At 47.0% G+C, this 21,223-nt stretch overlaps 1 long non-coding RNA gene across 3 annotated transcripts in view; it reads left to right on the forward strand.

The window, feature by feature from the left end:
- Positions 910–21,223, forward strand: part of LOC110404807 — a 68,721-nt gene continuing 48,407 nt past the window's right edge. Inside the window, exons 1-2 of one of the 3 annotated variants that reach the window (XR_002442498.1) lie at positions 910–1,071; positions 1,374–1,424. This is a non-coding gene — a long non-coding RNA (uncharacterized LOC110404807). Of the gene's footprint in view, positions 1,072–1,233; positions 1,425–21,223 lie in introns of those variants that run through there. The other 2 variants (XR_002442497.1, XR_002442496.1) reach the window with 2 other exon arrangements.

The raw sequence follows: 21,223 nt of genomic DNA on the forward strand, positions 1-21,223 counted from the left end.
CTCACCTTGACGACGTCTAACAGCGGTTGTTCATTCTTCTTTCCCCAGGTGTAAAACTTGAAAAACAGGAGGGGCTGGAGGAGCACCAGCTTCTCACAGCCCCTTTGTGCACGTTGCTGCTTGGTGAAGGGACGGGGAAACCTCTGTGCTGATTCACCTTGCAGCCTAGAACCCCATTTCTCCTTCCATCTCCCCTTTCCGTTTTACACAGAGGATCAGACCCGTGATTTATGCTGGGGCAGTGTATATAATATTCTCACTTTCATGTTGTAAATGTTTAACAAATCCGTAAGGTATCAAAAGAGCTCTCAGGGGAGATTTGCTAAGAAGGGCTGGTGGATAAACCTTTTGGGCTTGGTTGGAAAGCAGACGTACACAGTTTATTGCTTCCCACTGCTGTGGGGTGACAATAGGTTAATTGCAGATTTTTTTTTCCTTAAAATAAAAGTTCCTCACTTGGCAACTCAATCAAGTGGTATCCGTCACACGGAGGACTTGTGAAGGATTTATTCCCATTTTAAGTAATGTTTTGGAGGTGTGTGCTCCATATGGAATACATTAGATAGACAGCAGCAAGGTCTGCTGGCATGTGCCTGGGCTGGGGAAGGTGTATGCAGCGGGGACTGGCTGCAGCTTGTTATCTTCCTGGTGCCATCCTTCTCTCGTGTTCCCATTCTGTGCCTCTGAAGGACTGCAGGAGGGAGCCCCAGAATCTCCCGTGGTGGGACTGTGAGCATCACAGCAAGGGATAGGGATGCTCTGAGCAGTTCTGGGTCCCAGAGCTGGTGGCAGCCAGTGCTGTGACCACTCCAGGCCATGGCAGTACTCAGCTCCAGGGCCCTGGAGATAGGCCAGAAGTTACCAATTGCCCCCTCCCTGAATGAAACCACCTCCCTTCTGTGTGCCCTCTGTTCTCTCTCCCTTCTTCTGGGTACTGTACAACCAAGTGAAATCATGCCACCCTTGGAAGCTTCTCTCTGCTTAGCTTTGCACTTTTTTATTTTTCAGCTGGCTGGACCCTTTCTCCCATAAAACAGCAGCAAATGATGGCATAAGAGAGCAAAGCATGAGGTGAGCACCTGCTGGGTGCGAACCCTGTGTCAGAGCCCTGGCCACCAGCTGCTGCCCTGCGGGAGGTGGGTGCTGGGCAGCCCCTCCTGCTCTGCTCTGGGTTTTGGAAACTGTCCTCCTTGGAGACCATATCTGTGAGTGCTGGCATTTTCCATGCCGCCTGCCAAGGGGGCTGTGCAGCGCGGAGCAGCCGGCCTGCGTGTGTTTTTTTGCTCACTGGAGCACAGCCACCTTCCTGAGGGAATGGGGCTTTCGTCACACACTGTCCCCAGCCACTGAGCACCCATGTCTGTGCCTTGCAGGTGCCTGAAAACCCGTTTGAGGGGCAACGTTGGGACACTGAAATGGGATGGGTGAGCTGACATGTTGTCTCTAAATCTGGGGAGAACTGGGTCTGCTCTAGCATTGAAGCCCTATGAGGTCTTTTTGGAGGCAGGACCTCTCAGTGGGTGCAGTCAGTGCTGTGTGATGCTGCCACTGAGAGCAAAAAGAAGTTTGGTTTTCAAGAAACATATTTCCCTGAGCTTCCAGCCCTTGGAGATCTTGGCCAGAACTCTGGTATTCTGCGTTCCCCAACCCTATGAAAGATGAAACTGGGCGCGGGGTGCAGCAGGCGCGTTACTAATGGGATATGGAAGTGCCATATGGCCCCAAACCATCACTGTCAGCGAGACCGCTCCAGGAACCCCCCTTGGTGTGTGGGTAATTAATCACCTTCACCTCCTGATGTGGGTGGAGCTCCCATCCCGAGGGGTGCTTTGGTTGGAGGAATGGAAGAGGTTTCCTTTCTCTTCTGATGCTGGAGGGGTCTGCACAGCGAGGAGGAATCCATCCCTGTGAGCACTTGGCTGCATTGCCCTTGTGGGCCTGAGTCTCTGCAGGATCATTGCAAAGCTTAACCAACGCTTCCCTGAAGCCACCAGCTGCCACTTCACTGCTGGAAAATCAGCAGCACTTCGTTCTTTTATCTTTAAACTCGGTCTGGATTAAGTTGAAAGTGGTACTCAGGGCAAATTTGTTGATTCAGGCTTTTCTTGCTGCAACAGACTTCCCTTTGTCCCCTGCACCTCTAATTTCCCACATTTCCTTCTGTGTTGCAGGCTGCACTATTAGCTTCAGGCCACAGCCAGGCTCGTGCCACATTTTAGCCTTTTATCATTGCAAACCTGGGGACGTGCTGGGAAAAAGTCTGAGTGAATTGCGTTTCAGCTCATCCCTTCTTTCACTGCTCACGGCTAAAGCAGCTCTTGTCAGTTTCATGGCAGTTCATAAATATTGCTGCCTGGGTAGAGAGTGGTAGCAGAAGCGGTACTGGGAGAGTTTGCTGTAAGGATACGTCCCTTGGATGCCTCTGCTGAGACTGTGTTGCTGCAGCTCTGTGCTGCTGCGGTGGCCATGGCAATGGTGCATCTGTGGGGTAAACCCACCCTTTTGATGAGAACAGTCATGTCCTTGGTCACAGGGAGGGCCTAAGGGCAGCCAGGCTGGGTGCACCCAAGGCTTGGGATGGCACTGGGGACCTTTGGTTGGGTTGGAGTGGCGGTAGTTGTGTATCCAGTAATCCCTAGCAATTCACTGTATCCTAAAATGCTGTTTCATTAAAGCTGCTCTTGCCTTCCAGAGTGGGGAGGTAGGCCACTGAACCAGCTGTGGTTTTCTGTCAGTTCACTATACTGGAGTTTGAAACTCTGCCTCTGGGTTTGCCAGTGCTGTTCTTTCTGATGCTACCCAGTTGTTTTGCATGGCCTTGAAGTGGTTTCCCAGCTATTTGAACTCCCTAAATGACAATGCTTCATTACTGTCTGATGGAGAAGTGGAATCTTCTGTTTATATGTAAAGGTTCCCCTCCTTCCCCCCTACCTCCCTCAACATATGCAAAGGCACTGCAGAAACTGGAAACAGATAAAAAGAAGAAAACGGGCTTTTAAAACGAGTTCTGAAGTGTAAAGATGTGAAGGCCACTTAGAAATCATTGCCTTGCGCTTTCTCCCACACTGTGATTCATTTGGTCCAATCCATCATTGATTCAACATGCTCATCCGCCAGAGCCTTCAAAGACAACTGTGCATCTGCTTTCGCCATTCATCAAGGAGGAGCACAAAGGAGAAGGGCAAAGGAAAATGTATTGCCAGCTCCCTTTGGTGCTGTTTAATGGGTGTGAAAAAAGGACAGTGGAGAAGCTGGGTTAATGAAAGCCAGCACTGCCAGGGAAGTGCCCTCGGGACATATATTTCTCAGCCCAGGTATGGACCTTGCTAAATTTGATTCTGCAAAGGAACTTCAAAAGCAGAGCAGGAGAGCCAGGATGAGGTCAATGCGCAGAAGGGTAATCCAGTGCAGGTGGGAGCTCCTCCCCAGATGTGGCCTCATAGACATTGAGGGGAGAGGGCTGCAGACCCCTCAGGTCTCCCATCTCCCAAATATGCACCAAAGTATTTTCAGGAAGACGATGCTTTGCTACTCCAGAGAGCTTTGTAGGCAGCACTATGTGAAGAAATTGGTGGTTTTTTTCATGCCAACTCCTATGGAGAAACTCTACCTATTCTGTCCATTGGATCCTGCATGCTTTAATAAGTACAGAAGATGTTTTATGCTAGGGCACTGATTTGCCAATAGGGGTTGACCAGATATATGTTTTTTTCTCCTTCAAGCCAGTTCTGCATGCGGAATTGTTAGGATGAACTGGATGAACATTGACTGGGGCAGAAAGAAAAAATCTTGTGGCCATATGAAGGATATGCGTGAGAGAGGAGAAGATGCTTTTAACTCCTAGTTATGCCGTAGAAAACCCTCCAGACTGATCCTTCCATGGGCTTTCTCTGAAGCTTTCAGGCATTTAACATTTGCCATTTAACACTTCTGCTTTAACACTTCTGCTTTTCCAATAGTGAGGAAAAATACTTTGGGTACAGCTACCAAATAAACAAAAATGTATTTCTGGGCATCCTCAAAACCCACCCCAAATTCCTGGCCCAGCCAACTCACTGTTAACAGAGATTATTGGTCCTACTTTAGCATGAGTTTCTCTCGGTGGAGAAAGCTTGTTATGAGCTGCACAGCAGAAGGAGGACACTGTACAAACCAGGGGGAGGACTCTTGGGCAATTTAGTGGCTGGTATAGAGCAACGAGTGATACAATATGCCTCACAGCTAATTATCTCATTTTTGGAGTAGGCTGAGACCTCCTCCGGTGTTCTCACATGATATTATTTATCACTAATATCATGTTCTTTTCAATCAAAGATGCTTAGCTTGAAGTTTTGCGAAGACAGCTTCCAAGTAGTTGAGCAACAATTTGTTCTCGGAATAAACCAATTTGCAGCTGGGGCCTGAAATGCTTTGAAGAAGATGAGTTTATACTTGCAGGCATTCTGCTTTGTGCTTATCTTGATTTGGCCTTGCAGATCTTAGTCCAGATTTTAGCTGAGTTCAGTCTTTTCTTCAGCTTTGGGCTGGGGAGGGGAAGCACAGTGCTTCGCAACCACGTGTGGATGGGTGAGCTCTTGTCCCAGATCCTTCCCCTGTGAACTAAATAGAGCTTCTGGACTCATGGCCAGTGCGTGCTCATCGGGGTCCTTCCATGCTGGAAATAAGATATAGATGAAAGCTCATATGAATTATTCATCTTTGTGCTTTAACTCTATAAATTGAGAGAGCTGGAGGATGGGCCTCCTTGGGAAGGGCTGGGAGATGTGGACAAGAAGTCTGTAGGAGTGCGGGGAGGTTTTTCATTTTACTGCACCCGACACAGAAGCCCTGCTAGCTCTGTATTCATGTGGCTCATCTTTCCGACCAACTAGACAGACTTTCTTTTTTTTTTTTTTTTTTTGGATCTGCATGCTGCAGGTTGGGTTTTGCTTTTCCTGGCTTCCTTTTTAGTATCCATGCCGAAGCTTTTTGCTCTCAAGTTCCCTTGATTTCACTCAGTTCTGCAGCTTTAAAGGGAACGGGAGAAGCTTGCTCGTGTGCCTGCAGCCCAAATTAAACACAGCAACCCCCTCTTTGCAAGTTCATAATTGTTATGGAAATATTATAAATCATTCTTGTGAGGTCCCAGTTCGCTAACGAAGAAAGCAGGACAATGTATGCTACTAAATGAGTGTCCTGATGTTAAAAGGCTCCTGATGGACATCTGGGACAGTGAAGTCACATAGCCTTAGTCTGGGTGTGGTCAAAATTGCAAACAGACATTGGTTTTAGATAAAACAGCATTAATGCACTTTTATAGAAAGTTAGTAGCGTGGCTGCTGACCTTATGTTTGGCAAAAGTGGCCCACTCAAAACATGCATGCAAGGCAGATGGGGAATGCGATTTAATTAAAAAAGAAAATGTTATTATACTTTGAGAACAAAGTGGTAAAATCTTCTGACTGCGTAGGAATTTCTATTGAGAAATGGAAGGCACTGACAGGCTGGGCTGGGAGGGGACAGGGTCTGGGCCATCTTCCCCTGGTTGGGAGGAAGAAGGACAGTCTCAGGGTATCTGCCAAAAGCATGGTTGGTTGTTGTCTCTAGAGCAGCAATGACTGGAGAGTGGCCAAGCACTTTTTCCATCCGAAGCTGTGCGATAGCAGCGATGGCTCTCTGCCTGCTGGAGCTGCTGCTGGCACCCCTGGCCCCACCTGTGCCTGCCCCGGGGCTCTCAGCACTGCACATAGCAGCCAGACCTGCAGGCAGCAGGTGATGCAGGGAGTGGCAGCTGAGCGGGGATGCTCACTGCCCACAGGCAATGCCTCTGGGGTGCTGAGCAGATTACTGACAGGGTGGGGGTTCTGGAAGTGGGGTGAGGTAAGAGGTTTCCGGGGAGGTTCAGGTTGGATATTAGGAGAAAGTTCTTCTCAGATAGAGCGATAATGCATTGGAGCAGGCTGCCCAGGGAGGGGGTGGAGTCACCGTCCCTGAAGGTGTTCAAAATGAGGGATGTGGCACTGAGGGACATGGCTAGTGGGCATGGTAGGGATGGGTTGGGATTGGTCTAGATGGTCTTAGTGGTCTTTTCCAACCTTACTGAATCTATGATTTTTTTTTTGATGTGGATTTAGAGCTTCTGGATAGACACCAACTTCTGGAAACATATGCCAAGGGTGCTGCAGTGGACAGGACATGGGAAAGTGGCTGCATGGTTGAGCAGAGCTGGGGGTGCCAGCTGGATCCCCAGGTTGGGGGAAGCTGGAGAGGGATCAGTCTTGGGTGCCGGCACGAGAGGACCTCCTCACCCAGGAGCGAGAGTCTCTGGTGGGTTACAGAGATGCCTCAGCTGAGGGAGGAGCAGCTTCTCCATGAGGCTGCTTGCAGGAGGCCATCAGCATTGGCCATCAGATGTCAGGGTGACATCTGCCATGGGCTCTGCTCTTCAGGGCAGGACCCTCTGACCTTTGGAGACATGGAGACCATCACCCACCCCTTGAATGGCCCCGGAGAGGGCAACACAGCCCGTGACCCTGATCCTCCAATCCATCATCCAGTCCTGTCCCCAAGCAAAGCCCGTAACTCTTCTTGGCCTGGCTTGGTGGGTTCTGCAGGGACTGGGGTGAGCAGTTCTGGCTGCAGTCAGCAGGTCTTCATTTGTAAATAAGCACCTAGCTGCTATGGTAATGCTTATTTAATTTGGGCTAAGTATTTCTACAGCTGTTCTGGGAGAATCATGCTGGTTTATGCTGAATGTTAATTCTCAGCTGCTCACAGCTGCAGAATTGTGTCGGACAGACTCAGCCCTGAAAGTAGATTGTATTGCATGCTGTGGTGTGGCCACATCAGTCTTCTCTGCATTTGGGGTTCACTGAAAAGAGCAGTGGCTTTCCAGGACTGCATGCACTCACTTAACGTGACACAGGGACTAATATTCATCTGTGCTAGCAAAGCAGGTCTTTAGGTATACTTTGCCAAAGGCATTTTTTAAAGAAAAAAATGCCACTCTACTTCTCAGGTCCAGCTGTCTTATTTTTACCTGCCCTCACGTCACGCCACAAGCCATGCCAGGTTGCCTTGCCTCAGTTACACAGGGCTAAATCTCTCTTTGCTTTGAACAAGCAGGGTGGGCCAAGGTGCAGGATCCAAGGGGCCATCCACCAAGCACATGCCATGGTGCCTGTGAGCCATGGGTGGAGTCAATGAGCTGAAGATGGATGGTCCTTGCTCCAGGGTCCTCCAGGGACCACCTGACCTTCTGCAAAGACCCCACAAATCCCCTCGCTGCACTGCACTGCACCTGAGTTATATTAGTGCTGAGAGCTCTCCCAGCAGAGGGATCGATGGACTCCAGGACTGAAACACTGCCAAACCATCCTGCTGCAGCAGGTGGGCCCCATTCGCAGCCCTGGCTCCTCCAGCACTGTGAGCAGCTGGGGAGCTGCTATCCTCAGCCAAGTGTGATAAAAGCCTCCCTCCATCCTCCCCTGGGCTCAGGCAGGTTAGAAAGCATGGTTTAGCTTGTGCTACACAGGATGCTTCTTGCAAAAAGCAAATTTTGGAGCATACTGCTCTGCAGCAAACTTAAGAGCTGCTCTTTGCTCAGGGTGGTGCTTTGGAACAGGATTTGGGTAACAGCATGTTGCATTGCAGCATCCCCGGAATCCTTCAGACCCAGCGTCATCTGCAAGCTTTGCACCACCTGAGACAACACCGGGTCCACAGTGTACTAAAAGAAGCTTTGACAGGGCCTTTTGCAAGCTATCGTGCAATCTGTTTATAGCTCGGGATTGTCTTTGACTTTTAAACACTGCAGTGAGGAGTAAACGCAGCAATCCCAATGTGGGCTTTGTTATGACATTCTGTTGCAGGCAGGAGGCAAGCTCCGGCTCTAATAACAAACACCCAGTGTTATGACACTTTTACCTTTCCAACTATTTATGCAAGCGCAAATATTTTATTTTAAGGTTTGAAATGGGCGGTTAACATAAAGCAGTCCCATTCCTTTAAATACGGCCTGGTTTTTGCTTTGGGAGATGTTGTTTAGTGGAGAGATTAATTGTGTTTTACAGGGCTGTATTGCCTACCTACCGGTTTGTGTCTTGGAAGGAGCAAAGATGTGGCTCCTTGTGCTGGTGCCAAGCTATGGACCATGAATATGTGCAGTTCCTAGGAAGAAAACAAAATGTGCTGTAAAAAGTAGCATAGAAATCAAGGGTTTGGGCTGTGCAGTTCCTTTTTGGGGCTGAAAAAATGATTTTAGTTGCAATGGTTTGCAACGAGTCCACCCTGTGCTAATGCCCTGTGCCTTGCAATGTAAAATGAGATGGGAGTTTCAAAGAACTTGAGCTGTTTTCTGCCTTGCAGTAAACATGCACCGTGTTAGAGAAATCCTGTGTGCATTTTCATCTCCTGAGATTGAATTAATTAACTTGAAATTTCTTCTTAACAACACATAATGACTGGGGAGAGCAGAAGGAACTGAAAATTTAATCTTGACTTGTCAGCAAATTCCTGCTCCAGCAGCAGAAGGAGAAGCAGCCATGCACTTGCATAATGCCCTGGTGTGGTCGCCTGCCTGTTTTGATTAAATGGATTCTGGGGGTTTAGGAAAACTACAAAGTTTATAGCTATGGTGATCTTCTCAAAAGTGATGTAAAACACCATAAAGCTGCCAAACCGCCACTGTGGTGCTGGGATTTCATGCTGGCCTCCTCTGCAGCAGGGATTTTCAGCCCTGGAGAGTGCTGTTAAGAAAATAGTGTGGATGGAGAGGGGGAGGTTCACGCCTTACAGACCTTCCTTCCCCCTCGCTGAACATTGCCCTTCTTTCCATCAGTGCTGCTTGGAAGCAGTGTCTGAAGCCAGCTTGGTGCTGGGATCCAGGAGTTCCTCTGCAGTGGCATCACCCACATGTGAGTGGGGCTGTGACACGATGCCCTGCAATATTAGCAGCCTGGAGCATGCAGCCAGGCTGGTGTCTGGCTCTGAGCTTTAGTCAGCTTCCTCCATTGCAAAAATGAGCAGGTTTTGGGCTGGAGCTGTTGGGAATGTCAGCCTCTAAGAGCTTAGGGAATGCTCCCTCTTTTGGCAAATTTTGATATCTGTTCCTATTGACTACAGAAACGAAATGCAGCTTAGGGATTCTGAATTCCTGACTTTAAACTGCACAGAGATTGCAGCCACTTCTTCTTGCAGTTGGTGCCAGAGGGGTGTGCTGTACAGCCAGAGGATTTACATGGCCATGAGCATTTCAACATCCCAGGCCCTAAGGAAGAACAGCCAAATCTACAGCAGAAGGGAGGGAAATTGCACCTACTCCTTGCTGAAAGGCAGCAGCAGAGATGGAAGTATTCAGAAAGCTATGTCTGATGTGATAAGGGCTGAAGGATGAAGATTGATGGCTTGTTTCCATCCTTCTGGTTGGAAAGGTCTGGCACAGATTACCCATGCAATTGGGGACCTCATGTCAGCACATCAAGTGGCCTGGCAGCCTGTTTGGGTGCACGAACCTCTTCTCTTCAGGTTTCCAGCTCCTGCACTAGGAGGAGGGAGAGCGCCTGTGTAAGATAAGGCTCAGCTAAAGGACATATGTTGGGGGTACGTGCAATGCTGGGGATGGGATGTGACTCGCTGATGGGAAAGCTGTACTTTCAATAAGGCTCTGCCTGATGCCAGTGGAAAACATGAACAATCAAAATACCTCCAACATATAAATGGGAGTTCTCTAAACCTGAAGGTTTAATTGATATTTTTCTTCAAATAGAGGACTGAAGTTGAGTAATTTAAGACATTTTACAGCAAAAGCAATTGAATAATTGCTAATGGCTTTCAGCTGAATGTATTTAAAGTCAGGTCAGGAACCTGAGCTCATTTAAAGACCAAAGGGCATTCCTTTCTCTTGCAGAAGAATTAGATTACAATGATAATTACAAGGTGGGATTCAAAGTAAAACTGAGATTTGAGCATTGCTATGGCAGACCCACAGAAAATGAACTGAGTTGGTGAAGAAAAATGTGAAGAATTGGCAAAGCAAAGCCTGAAAGTTGGTGTTATGCATGTGAATGGGTGGGAGAACAGAGCAGGAAGGAGATGGAGGTCCTTCTGGCTGAGATCTGGTCCAGGCAGTGTGTGGTGGTCACAGTCACGTAGGGTTGGGTGATGCCCATCAGATGGCCAGGAAGCATGCTGGGAGCAGTGTTGTGCCCAAATGACATGTTGGGGGGGGGGGCAATTTGAGATTTGCCCCTGAAACATTTGTGGCTCTTATGCGTCTGATTCTTGAAACCATTTGTAGAACAAGGGAGGTTTGGAGAGGTGAGTGACAATCCTGTGGAGTGCTCGAGGGAAGTAAAACAAGAAAAGAGACCTTCATGTTAGAAATCTGAATTTTAACATTTGTTTAAGGATGAAAATTGAAGGTTTTTTAAAAACCATTTGAATGAAAAATCCTCTTGGCAGAATTTGCAGCAGCACCGCTTCCTTTGGAAGAAAGTCCTTGTGCTGTAACACTGACAAGAAAGGGATGGAGCTGTGGCCATCTGATTTATGGGTCCTGTCGACAAGAGGAGGAGCTGCCACAAGATTCCCTCAGCCATGGCTACACCCTGTATGCACTCACAGGCTGGACAGTGGTCTGGGTGTGGATGGTGGGCACCTTGGTTGGAGAGCCCATAGGGATGTTGTGGCCTGCAGAGCAGGGCAGGCCACAGTCACAGGCCACGTGCTGAGGGCTAAGTCCTAAAAACCTCCGAAGCCAAAAGGAAGAAGATGCTCAGAATATTTGCGTGGGTTCTTCTCACAGCAGATAAACCTCATGCACTCCCAAAGCACAATGTATTGGTACCTCAGACAAGCTGGGACTCCTGCCCCAAGCTGCTGTTGGGGCAAGTCCTTGTTTTGTTTGTTTGTTTTCCTGCTGCTGGCTGAGGAATTTGCTGGCTGAGGGAGCTGGCAGGTGTCAGTCCTCCTGCACAGCTGCATGTCACTGGGGCACAGTTACACCATGCAGGCACTGCTGGGCCTGCAGTGCTGGTGGCCCATCCTTGTCCCTGCAATGGTGTTTCATCCTGCTGTGCGGGTGGCTGGGGGGTGGGAGGGAAATCTGGCAATTTTCCCTAGCACTTTACTCTTTACCTAAAAGAGATGTAGTTTAGATGAAGGTAATGGCCTCCACATCTCAGTGATGGGGTTGCAAGAGACTGCTTTTTGCTGTCCGCTGGAATGGCCTTGCCCCGATACTTCTTCAGTCACGGGAGAAAGAAAAGATAAACTCTCAATCACTTTTCTTCAAATAATAGAAAGCCCTTCGTTTCCTCCTTTTTATTTCCTTTAATATAATTGGCTCTTTGTCTTTCCTCAGTGTTTATTTGGTCTCCCTGAACTCCTACTGTCTCCTCCAGCTGCTCTCCATGACAAAGCTCTATGGAAGGATGTTGTTCACCATGCCTACATGTTCAGCTAAGGTCTCCCCTGTCCCTTCTGCTCTACTGGTATCTAATGGCTTCCCTTCAGCCCCCTGCAATGATATGAGCAGCTTCCATCTTTTGATTGCTTTGTGCAAGGCATGGCTGTTCAGCAAATTTTCCACATCACGGATTGTCTTTTGCTATAATTTAGCTTATTTCCTTTGCCAGCCACCACATGTGAATGTATGGCCTATTAACACTGAACTGTATTGAACTTTGTCAGAATTACCCAGGATACACCATGGGTGGCTTTGCTATGGCATACGTGCCTATGATTACCTTTCGGCAGCCTAATAATATCAATGAAATGTACTTGCGGCCCTCCACAGGCTTTCTTCAGGCTTTGTAGCTCCTGGCAGAAGACTCTTTCTCATTGGATCATGTTTGCTCAGTGTCCACAGCTGAGGAATCCTTCATTAAGGTCTTGTTTCTTGCAGACTCCCTGTTCTCCAGTCCTGATGCCACCGGACTGCCTCCTTGTCTGAAACTCTAGTCTTCCTTTTCCTTCTCTTGCTTTGTAACCTGCTCCCCAGGATTCTCACAATGGGATTTAGGGAGAAGCCAAAGAGCAAACAGAGCCACCAGTGGATTTTTAACATCCCATTCCCTTGGGAAAAGTCCTAATCTTAGACTTCTCTGTTTTCTTTGCTATCACCCAACTTTCCACCGCACTCCAACATGGGAACAGTTAAGCAGCATAAATAGCAAACAGGTTCATGTGCCTAAGCACTTCCAGATGCCTGAGCAGGTAACGCTTTGAAATGTCTTTTAAATGAGCGCTGAGTTTTGACCTGCAGGATAAATGCTGACACAAATAATACTGATCTAGAAAATTATGCCAAATTATCCCCACCAGCTGTAATGGTGGTAACGGCTCAGAGACTCACACCTCAATGGAGCTATTTCCTGCCAGGACACTGTAGAGCCCTGCAGTTACTGTCACGATCTTGTTCCTTGAATTACCATGTCTTTGCTAATCGTCTATGCTCCCCCATCTAGGTTTAAAAACAAAACTTTTGCTGTTAATTTATTATCTGTGTGTACATCCATGCTCCAGCTGGTCTGATCATCCTCTTGCACTAGACCTAGAGAGCTGAGTGTTGTATGCTTTGTGTTGCTCACAAAAACCTTTTTCCTTTGGTGCAGTTTCCTCATGCAGGGATTTTGCACCTGGTCTCTGCAGTGTAGGGGTGTCCACTTTCCCCTCTCTCCCTCCAATTGCTATTCTCTTTCTGAGTAGGATGGTCAGAAATATATTTAGCCAAGGAGCGGAGCTGTACGTTGTATTATTGCACAGCATGGTCAGATTGTATTCCTAGTGACTGTTAACAAATGTTTGCTTCTTGGAAAATGTCTTCTATACTTGGGCAAGGAATTAAACTGCTGGTTTAAAATTAATTTCCCTGTTTGAGAGGGATCACTTTACCTTGTGCTGAGTGATAGCAAACATCCAACATAATTTTAGAGTCCTTCCTTCCTCTTATTGTTCATATTTCAAACTTAATAGTAAAATAAAAAGTTAAATGAATTATTCTCCCTTTATTGCCTCCAGTCTGCTCCCACTTTCTCCCCCAATAGCTGTAGGAGACCTTTCTTAATCTTTCCAATTAACTCAGTATTTCCTGTTAGGCTAACACAAGTGGGTAAGAAAGGAGTGTAAAGCGAGGAAAGACATCTGTCAACTATTGGAAATACTTTCCATGTTAGAAATTGAAGGGAGCCCACACTGAAGCCAGATGATCCAGCGAGAACAATTGCAGCGTTGGCTTGAAAAGAATGCGGGTGATTTGTTATAGCTGTCCTCGCAGTAGGCACCCGGTTGTCATGATCATGTGAGAATACCTTGGAGATATGCTAAACGCATATCCCGTTCCCATCAGGAGTGCTGAAGGGCCAGAGCAGGCAAGGTTTGATTTGCATTTTCTGGAAGACATAAATTATCATTTGTTCCTAAATCTCCGTCTTTTCAAATCTTTCTCATTCCTCTCTGCCGTCCCACGACTAATTTAAAGCAAGCTGTGAAGACCTCGTGTTTTGTGTAGGCAGTTGCAAGTGTGCATTTTACAAACTCCCAACGGACAGAGGCTGCGTGCAGAATTTTGTAACGATCTGCTTCTGACTATTAGCCTTATGTAATAGGTCAGTGGAGGCCCATTTTGGTAACACCGCAGTAAAAATACGAAACACTTTTGGGAAGGAGAGACCCAGCACTTCAGCTGATCTGACATGTAAGCTCTTGCATTGTTGTTTGTTTTACTTTTTGGTTGTTTTAAAATCGCTCTGGCATAGCCTGAAAATGCACAGGTTTGTGAGCCAAGGCATGTTTTAACAGAAGAACGGGTCTGCAGGCTTCCAGGGCTGTCCCACTTCTCCACTCCTCCTTGCCCTAGCTAAGTTAGTTCTAGTTGCAGAGAGAAGAACCAGCTTCATCCTCCTAAATGGCAGAAAACATGATTTCATTCCAATAGTTTCTGCACCACTTACTTGATGTCCTTTTCTCATTCCTGATCACAGGCCAGTTTTTGAGTAGTCTCTTGCCATCCCCATTTGCAAAAAGAATCCTATGAATCAGTCAAGTCATGGCGTTGCCCTACCAGTTTGACATTACACTCTTGTATTCTCTTGCACTTGAGCTCCCTTATTGTGCCAGGCTCCAGGAAATCAGAAGAAACTTCTGTGAATGACTGGATTACTCTAAAGGGCAGAGGGTATCACAAGATCAACAACTGGAACTTTGCATTTCATGAATCATGGGATTTACCCAGTCTCCCTGGCAATGAGCCCAGTAACTCTTGTTCCAAAATGGCCTACCAGTGAAGATGTCAAGGGATGAAGACTGTGCTAACAACTCTTTTGTTACCTCCATGGTTAATCATGGTACTTGAATTTGTTTAAATTCATTTCTAACACAAATTCATGCAGTTTCTTCCTCCCAGAATGTTACTATGGGGTGGGGAAAGGAGGCCTGCAAAAGTGATTGCTGCATGTTGAGGTTCCTCAGAGCAGCATGAGCTCTGGATCTTGTGGAAGAAGAGCAACTTGGCCCAGAGAACCCACCAGCACACTATTAGCAGCCAGCCTGAGCCTGAACAGATCTAGGATTATCTCTGAACCCACAACATCTCGCTCGCTGTGTCCTCCTCTGCTGGCTTTAACACAGAAGGAGCTATTTTAAATGGAAACCTTTCATGAATACTATTCAAGATATTCTCTTTCAAAGGGCCAAAACCCATGTTTCATTGCGGGGTTTCTCTCTTGAGCTGTCTCTCCTGCCATTCAATAGATGTGAACAAACAGACCTGATGGAGAGAGGAGTTGGTGTAAGGCTTATGTCATTGCACTGTGGGTCTCCTTGCTCCAGTCCAGGTCTGGAGGACTCTCCACATCCATCAGGAGCAACAGCCCTGTCCAACTGCTTCAGTTGTCCTACAAAAATTTTATCTCTTCCTGTAGCCATTGCCTTCTTACATCCCATTAACCCCTCTTGCACACACCAACTTGGTGAGACATCTCTGGCCTCCAGCTCCTACCTCCATCCTTGGGACCTCATCTTCTCCCTCCCTCGTACATCCCCTAAGCCCAGCATTACAACATATGTGCAATTTGCAGAGAATGTTTGTCGCGACCAGGTGGCTGAAAGTAAAAATGCCAACAGATCTGCCTCTTGTAACCGTGCAAGCAGCTTGTTAAAATTAGTCACGCGCTAAGCTGCAGTACATCTGTGCTGTCAGCCGGCCAGAGCCATCGGTACCGCGTCTTCTCCAGCGCGAGCCCAGATGGGAGCTGCTTTGCCAGCACCAGACCCCAGCTCTGGGCTAGCACAGATCCCTGTTCCCAATTTACCCCACTTCAATTTCTGAAGCTCTGCTCAAATTTGGCCACTCATCTTGTTGTAAGCTCATAGACATTTGTGTATCCTGAGTTTCAGATGCTCACAGATAGAGGATCCTGAAACAAAACCTGGGAAACCTTGACGCTGGAGTGAGCTTTAGAAGAATTTGTACTTGGCTGTTCTGAAAACCTTTTTTTTTTTTAAACTTAATTGAGCAAGGGCTGCAATTTCCAAGGCCTTTTGGGGAGTGAGGTGCCTAGCTGTCACTGGAAGTTTATTAAATTTGGGCCCAATTCCCATAATCTGCTTGAAAAACTGCGAAGTAAATTCCTGTCTGGCTCTGTGCTGTGGTCCAGCTGTCGATCTGAAAGTACCAAACCTTCTGGCAATTAATAGCTGTCCTCAGTGTTGAGCAGGAGACATCTTTCCCAGTTTTCAGTGTGGTGCCCTGTTTTTGTGATCGGGATGGCGGAGGAGACAGGTGCTGCTGCCAGCAGCATGGGGCTGCACCGTGCCTCCAGTCCCGCTTCCCTATCGAGAGCTGCCTTTGATGTACATCCAGAAGTAAGGCTTTGGATCCATTGTGCTTAACTGCTCTATCAACATGCCCCACTGTACAAATACATAAACATCTTGCATGCCTGTCCTTGAGCCAAGGGTCTCTTGTTTCTCTGAGTCCTACCTCTGGCGACTTCTGACTTGCCATAGCTGACATCTGTGCTCACCCAGCCCTGTGCTCCCAACCTCATCTTCTTGCCCTGCTGTGCATCATTGCTCCTCCTGAAGCCCAGAAACACAAGTTTTTTTTTTCTTTTCCCACCCTTAAAATGAGGATTATCATGACTGCCACCAAAACTTCTCAGCCACCAAGAGCAATGGGTCCAGCAGCCCAAGCTCAGGCAGGGAAGGAGAGAACATTGTTCTGTCTTTGCCCCTTTCAGAGCACGTTTGGTGCTGACTTCCAGACATTTTGCACATAATTCCCTGCCTGTGAAAGCCTGACATTGTGCCGGGAGGACACGAACACAGAACCTTTGTGCTTAGGGTATTATGCTTTCCCCGCGCACTTGCTCTCTGCTCGCACATGCCGTCTGGACAGCCCTTGGAGCTGGGTCTCTTGCATACCATGCTTTCTGATGGAATTTGGATTCAAATGTGAAAATTCTCCGCCACACAATAAAAGTGGCATTTCCATGCCCTTTAGCACATCAGTCTTTTCTTGTGAATAGAGCCCTGAGTTCTTTGGCTTTTGCCATATGGAACAATTGATCCCTTCAGTTAACTTGCCAACAGTAATCGTTTTCTCCTAGCCATAAATTTTAGCTATTCTTTTTTCTCCCTTTTTTGGGGGGTGAGTCGGTGGGGAATAAAGTAATAAAAAGAGACAGCCATGAAGTAGGCAGCTGTTACTAGTCAGATCTTGCTCTGGGAAAGAAGAGAAGTGAATATCAGCTTGGTTGTTACCTGTTGTTCTGTGCTGAAGTTTAGCTATCAGGACAGGTTGCTTTACAAAGGGTCTCAGTGCTAAAGTTCTTACTTCCAGCTTCCACTTTCTCTGTACTTAGGTCAGCTGCATTCAAACTAAAAGATTAACCAATCTGAAGCACCCTCTGAGCTCTGATGCTTGCTAGACAAGGTGAGGTAATATCGTCTAAGAGTGCAAAGCAGTGGTGAGACAGTAGTTCTGCTTAGATGCAATTTTTGGATACACCACTTTCCTCTGTTTTGTGACGTTATTTGTTTGCCTGCTCTTTGCCTTGCAAAGACTGCTTGCTTATTTCACTGATGCCTTCCCTGCCTGTATCTGTTTCTGAAGGAAGACCTTGGTGCTCCTCGCTCTGATGGAGCTGCAGCTTTGGCACTGGTGGCACTGGAGAGGTTCACCAGAGCACAGCAGCATCCCAACACCAACGCCATCAAACTTCCCCTCTCCCCTTCCCACTGCTGTCCTGGGTTTCTTACTTCCCATCAGGGGTGGGAAATGCCCAGGAAAAGAATTTCCCCCTGTTCAAAGTTGAGCCCTGCAGAGCTAACTGTACAGGTCCTGCTTTCTTCTAAACCTGGAATGTCTCTTGAGGATGGACTTATTTGAAATAAATTTGATCTGAATTGAGTCTTTCCATTCATGTGGCTTGGTACAGCATGATTTTTTTCACACTTCTGTGGTTTACAGCAAGCTGTGAGCACTTGCCTCTTCAGGACTTTGGAAGGGAGAGGAGCTTTGAAATTGCTCATAAAATTGTGTGAGGGAACTTGATCTTTCTCAGTTTCCTTCCCCTGTATGCTCCACACTGTTGGTATTGGGCAAGGAGGGCAGGGACCTTTGGCATGAGGCTTATCAGAGGAAATCTGGCAGATCTGGGGTCTGATCCCTCTTCCTGACAAAAGAAAGGCTCTGCTGCTCTGCCAGCCCTTGGGAAGGAGAACCTTCTTACCTAAGTTGCTTGCAGTAGAACCAGAAAACCCTACTGCAGAGTTCCTCCTTCCCTGCCATTACTGATCTGCAGATGTTTGCTTTTTCTCCAGCAGGATCACGATTCCTACAAAGTCCTTCCAAAGCTGATGTCATTTGGGCAGAGGTCTGCCAGATTTCCTGACCTTTTTGACACGTTCCCAGTATCCACAGCCCCTGGGGACCCTGTGAGATGATGTGCGCAATGGCCAAAGGTCTGGCCAACCCAACTCCCCACTGGAATCACTTACTTTTCCTAATGACACTTTACAGCTCCAGTTGGATTTTGGAGAGAATTTAGGTTTCTTCCCACTGTTCTCACTGAGGATCAGAATGAAATATAAATATTTTAACCCCCCTGGATTTGGCAGGTTGTCCCCTCCCCTCATCTGACGCTGTTTCCTGGGGCTGTGTGGGTGCTGTGGATGTCATCAGCCCATTTGATTTTCTTCTGATACCAACACCCAACGCCATCTTCATGCACAAAAGCAGAGTTGGAGACCAACCTTCAGCATTTGGTTCCAGATGCTGACAGGTTGGAGCCACTTTGGTAAATCAATGGCTTTCCACCCCCAGATGCACAAAACTTTGGACCCATTTTTGAAGCAAGAAGAGCTTTCCTTTGTCCCTACCTTGAGTCTACCCATATGTGAGACTGCCAGGGCAGGGACTGCCTTCTGGTGGTGTTTGCATAGAGTCTGGCTTGAAAAAGGACCTCCTCCAAAACGCTGCTGCCACCCAGAGAAGATTAGCAAACTCAAGGGACGGCCAGAAATAATATATACAGCCCTTACTCACATTCTTGTCACGATCAGTTAAAAAAAATAAATACACAAAGCTGTCAGTTTACCGCAGTTGAACACAGTTGTATTATCTGCTCCGCTTTCTGATTTATTTGTTGAAGTACAGCACAGCACTTATGCCCGATGCAGCTCATAGTTGTTCTTTCACCAGCGGCAGAAAAGCTTACGCATTCCAGTAGTTAAATGATGCAATATCCAGGTGGATATTCAATGGCCCGTGACAAATCTGGAATGACACAGCAGACACCATAAATATCTTCACTTGAACAGATAGAACAAAACCTTTTTTATAAACGCACTTCCCCCTCCTTTTTTTTCTCCCATAGGCTGGCCTTTATTTTTAAAATACTCTATAAAAATAGTCCAAGGAATCATCTCTGTCCACTCTCCAGCCTGTCCCCTTCTGAGCTTGTCAGGACGTGGGGCCTGTTGTGGTGCAAGCAATGAAGCTCTTTCCTATCAAACATATAATTCTTGGCATTTCTTTAACGTTCAGAAGTTCAGCTGTGCGAATATTCCCAATCTGTTCAGATAAACCCCTCAAGTCTATGCATGTTTATGTTTTTTTGCATAACTTTGGAGAGTTTTTGAAGCATGTTCGTCATCTTATAGGTGGCTGCGCTCTTAACCAAGGGCAAGTTGCTGTGAGGTGTCAAGGCTGGTGGTCACCCAAGGCAGTGTGGTGGGTGCCAGGGGTGTCCTTCAGCAAGGACGTGTTGTCCTGTAGACACAGGGTAGACCTGGACTCTGCCCACACTGGTCCCTCAGCATCTTCTCTGAGTTCTGTTATCATCACGTTACATATAATGCACTGCAAAGGGCTTGTTGAATGATGGAAGGAAAGCGCACCTTTATTACCAAATTACGAGTTTAGGAGGTCCCTGCAGCTCCTGTGAAATGAGACTGAATTTCTTGAATTTCTGATTTTTCTGTTAAAGCTTTTTTAAAAAGTTTTTCAAAGGATAGGGAGGAGAGGTGGGTATTTTTCTGAAACATTCCATTTGCTCCAAGGTGAAAAGATGTATTTACATTATTTAATTACTCATTGACGTAAAAACTACGGATTTCTTGGCTCTGTTACTGAAACAAACAATGGTGTGGGATCCTCAGTGTGGTATTTAGCTTATGGAGACATTGCTTCCCAGAGCGTTGTACCCACACTGGGTGCTCTGACAGGCAGCAGTTGTGCCATTCTTAAGGACAATCCTGATCATGCAGGGAAGCGAAGCAGGGTTCAGGGACAGCAAATCCCACTGGCCACAGGTGCCAGGGCAGTGCTGTAATGGTCCTAGGGATGCTGCAAAAGGGAGTGAGATTTGTCATCTTGAGTAGAGAGGTCTCAAGGAGCTTTGCATAGGATTTGATCCCCTTTGGAGTGTATGGCAGACCTTGTGTACAATTATTCCCAAGCAGGCTATCAGCATTCAGAAGAATGTATCTGATGCTGCTGTCCTGGTTTATGGGACTTCTTTAAATACTCTTTTTTTTTAAAGCAGTAGTTTTTCACTACTCACACACGTGTGCCTCAGGCAGATTCTGAGTCTAGTAGAAACATTGTCCTTTCTTAAACAGCGCTTTGGGCAATGAGAGTTTAATGACACGTGCTGCTATGGGGCACCTCAGAATCATTTTTCAAAATAGGCAGCTCTGAAATGCAGCACATGCAGCTTAGTAGACTACACACGGGTATGCTCCTGCCCACACCTCCCCTCTCTGAAAACATTCTTTATTCGTTTAAATACATCCTTTAAGAATAAACAGTGAAGAACTTGTCAATTTGTCATGTTCTCCATATCCCTTTCTCCTCTCTGCAGTTAAACCCATGTTACAGGCTAACATAGCTGATCTTTATCTGCTCCCAACCACTTACCCCTTCTGGTATTTTGCAGTCACTTTCACTGATACTTGTGTGTTTATTTCTGTTTAATCTCCAGTGCCAAAGCACTAGAAATCTCTCTTGGTCTTGAGTTATGGGATACTTGTCCCTACCACCAATTAATGAGTGACATAATCACAGCTGCGTCTCGAATGATCCTGCCTGAAAGTACCTCCGCAGCACTTTCCAAGCACAACCGCATTGTATTTGCCATGCAGAAAAGCCTCTGCTCTGTTCAGGCATCGATTGCTCTGTCCAGCAAGGGTTTGGGGCACGACGTCTCCACGGGGTGCAGGTTTGTCCTGCAGTGGTTGTGTCCGGTGGCAGACCTCTGCTTGGAGCCATGTGCATATCCCCTTGGCCGCCGTTCGCTCCCCGGCAGCGATGCCTTTCTTCTTGTGGCTTTGAACTTGCAGACTCCCCTCTCCTTTGGCAGAGTTTAGGTTTTCAGTCTATTGTACAGAAATGTTAGTGTTTCTCAGTGGAACAGTGAGGATTCTTTTTCTTTTTTCTTTAACATAGACAAAACAACCCTGTTTTCCATGAGGTCATTCCGTGAAACACCCGACATTTTTCAAATGATGTTTTCCCCCAAAAAATGCAGACAGAGGCAGATGATAGCTTGGAAAACTTCAGTCCCACTGGCTGAATTTTGGCAACAGCAAGTGAAAAACCAGTGTCCTGTGATGGAAAGTGTCTGACAACTGTAACCATCGAGAAGAGCTCCATAAATTAACCCTGGGAAAATCACTTAGCTTGCAGAAGAGACTGTGCGTATGCATTGTCAGGGAGAAGCTACTCGCTTCTCTCCTT

The sequence above is a fragment of the Numida meleagris genome, chromosome 11 (assembly GCF_002078875.1).
Source record: "Numida meleagris isolate 19003 breed g44 Domestic line chromosome 11, NumMel1.0, whole genome shotgun sequence".
NCBI classification, from domain to species: domain Eukaryota; kingdom Metazoa; phylum Chordata; class Aves; order Galliformes; family Numididae; genus Numida; species Numida meleagris.